This window comes from Acyrthosiphon pisum, unplaced genomic scaffold (assembly GCF_005508785.2).
Source record: "Acyrthosiphon pisum isolate AL4f unplaced genomic scaffold, pea_aphid_22Mar2018_4r6ur Scaffold_21139;HRSCAF=23133, whole genome shotgun sequence".
Classification (NCBI taxonomy): Eukaryota; Metazoa; Arthropoda; class Insecta; order Hemiptera; family Aphididae; genus Acyrthosiphon; species Acyrthosiphon pisum.
In genome coordinates, this window is record NW_021770573.1 from 16,717 (window position 1) to 20,055 (window position 3,339).

The 3,339-nt window shown below is 27.6% G+C and overlaps 1 long non-coding RNA gene across 1 annotated transcript; it reads right to left on the bottom strand.

Annotated features, from left to right (window-relative positions):
- Nucleotides 1-1,298: 1,298 nt before the first annotated feature.
- Nucleotides 1,299-3,082, bottom strand: LOC107883496. The gene is made up of 3 exons (XR_003840090.1): nt 2,767-3,082; nt 2,515-2,683; nt 1,299-1,433 (listed from the first exon to the last, which is right to left on the bottom strand). It is a non-coding gene; the product is annotated as an uncharacterized LOC107883496 (long non-coding RNA).
- Between the last annotated feature and the right edge of the window lie 257 nt (nt 3,083-3,339).

Here is a 3,339-nt window from a genome sequence, read left to right on the forward strand (position 1 = left end):
TATTAACTAATAAGAACGATTTACCCTTAATAAAATATCCATTATAATGGAACCTAAATAACAATAATATTTCTATAAAATGATATTTGAATATATTTACTGTGACGTGACAATTAAATCCAGACGCTGACTCTTCTAATGAAGGTCTCCAATTTTTAGCACTTTTTGAACTTTTAATTTGTTTTAGTTGGTATGAAGTAAGGTAACAGTAACAACTTTATATTTCAGATACTTTGAAATCTAAAACAAAATTTATTTTATAGAAACTTTATACAATCATATTAAAATTATAACGGATATTATCTCAGTATTAGTTATTGTATCCGGACGTGATAAAATGTATCCCAGTTTTCAAAAACCTTGTACGAATCTGGATAGCCAATTTTAAAATCTTCATTAACCTAAGATTCGTTTATAAATATTATTAAAATTAATTTCTTGATCAAAAATGAATATTATTCTTACTAAAAAGTATCCATTAGGGCTTTGTATTAATGGTCACTCTTCAAATATTACTGATAAATGGCGATACAAATTCAGAACATCAGCTTGACAGATTTAGTAGGTTAATTTCCATTTCTCAATCAAAAATACATCAAATGACAACCCTTCAGTTTTTAACCATAGCTTTGAGCATTCAATATTTTCTATACAAAAATGAATCAAAATTTAAAATACATAGCGACCTAATATTTTAATTTTTTACCAGAAAATGATTGTGCAGAGATAATTGGAACATCTTTCTTGACACGTTCAAAATCTATTGCACCCAAACTTATTAATTTCGGTACTACGTTTTTTTAATCTTTTCTTTGCTGTGTGTTTGACTGGAACCTTCACTCCTGGTAGGTACGAAGTAAATAGACTATAAAAAAAGAAAAACACTTTAAAGTCATTTATTTTAATGAAAATAAGGAATATCTATTGGTTATTGAATATAGCTAGTTCTATATCTTTGCTCCATTTGAATATATCTCTACAATTAATTCTGATATTTTTCTAAAATAAAAATCACTTTCTCTGAAAGAAAAATTTCTTATACAGTCGAATCCGCTTAATTGGGACACATCGGGCGGTGACCCATTTGTCCCCATTATCTCGATTAACCGAAGAATTTTACATATAATACATTCATTCGGGACTGTCATTAATGTCCCCATTAAGTAGGTGTCCCCTTTAAGCGGATTCTACTGTATATAAGAATGTCTGATTACTAACAAAAGTTATAAATTTTTCTAGGAAATCAAATAATGCAACTCAATAATTATAATATCAATAATTTAGTTACTTATACACTGTTCTTGAAACAAATGATTGACAATCTGTTTTGTTAAAGTATTATGACAATCATCTAAAAGATAACCTTCGTTTATTTTTCTGTCCGTGAATATACACCTACCATCATTAGTAGTGTGTAATAAATCAAGCAAAGTCTGAAATATAAACAATGTAAATAATGTACTATGGATATCAATTTTATTGTCTACCTACATAATAAAAATATATGATTAACAAGATAAACGATGTAGCAGATGGTTATGCATATTACATTTAAAATACCAATTCAAATAGATAGGGTCTCATATTTCAAATACAAAAAATAATTTTTTTTTAAACCACCTATACAGGCATTAAGTATATAATATAGTGACAAGGTATAAGATAATCTCAATAACATGTTCAGAACGTGTCAAATGTGTACTTTTCAATAAATAATATGAACTAGATTACTAGTATATAAAAAATTAGTAGTACCTAGGTACAAAAAATATTAATAATACTAAAATATACCAATATAATTATTCATAAAATGAAAATTGTATTAACCTAATAATTTTTATTTTAATTAGCTACCTATTAATTTAGGTACATCAAATAATCTATATTCTACATTACAGTGAAATCTTTGTTAAGACTTAAGTATGTACCATTGTACCCCATATATATATATATATATATTTAATTATCTACCTTTTATATTAATATAATACACTAACATATAGTTTTTTAGATTTTTTTATTAAGATATGAACAAGTATACGTATAGTCTATTCCTAATACAATAGAACAACAATACATCTCTAATGAACTACTATGTAGTCGCTTCAGTGACGCACACTTAAAAATAAATAGGGATAGCATATTGAATCGGTTATCTCTATATTGGCTGGTACACTAATGGCTATAGCCTATAATTATTCAACAGTTTATTTTACATATTTTTATATGTAATAGAATTTTTATGTTGTAAATATTTTGGACCCACCCACCCACCTACCAAAAAAATCAGGGGTAGCAACTGCTACCCTTGAACCCTCCAGTATGCGCCACCGAATCGCTTACATAGATTTTATGATAAAAAATTGTATTTTGTTTTTTTGTGAATAAAAACGTAAAAATATCACATAATATATTATCCCATTTTGCTTGTTAATTCCAATATATTAAGTTGTATTTAGCAACTACACACACTCAAGCTACGATAAAATAGTTAATAAAATTACAATAGCTTACTTCAAAAAACCACTCGGTCGGTTTTCTCTCCTTGACAGCCGACAGGTTTAATAATCGATTGAGCTTTGAATGCTTGGATCTGTACTTGAGGTTGTGGAATAGGCACAACGTAATCCGAATTGTAGGAAATGCCTATTTCTAATAGATCAGCTTCAGGCTCTTGACTATACTAATGTATTATAATAATATTATGATCATAAAATATTATTGCAAGCACTTATACGAATGAACATAAGTAGGTATTTTATTTACCTGATCCATGGTTAACGACAGTAACACCAAACAAGACAACAGGTTTCACTTTTGAGTAAGTACGCAATAAACACTGGGTATTACTTTACAGTTTACGCTATTTCACTATAAAGTATAACAAATCACAAATCTCTGGAAAAATATTACGTCAACCGAGATCGCGGTATGAAGTAAAACGATTAGCGACCTCATCAGTCGTCGCCTTAACAACATCGTATTTAGTCCCATTTATGTTTCTGAAATATGAAGTTGAAACAATTTAATAACAACAATTTATTTATTACGTACTGGTAGCTGGAAGATTGCATATTATTATTAGTTCCCATCACGAAAAATTATAGTAACCTGTAACGCAAAATCGTCCTGTGGTTCATATGCCCGCTTATTGATAACAAACATTTTGATAACCGAAACTAATATTAATATCAGTAATGTTTTATTCGTGAAACTGGTATGAATTAAATTACCAATATAATATATTATATTTATTATATACAAATAAATACATTTCAATAATACTTAATTGGAGCAGCTAGTATATTATATTATTATTAATACAAATATATATTATAT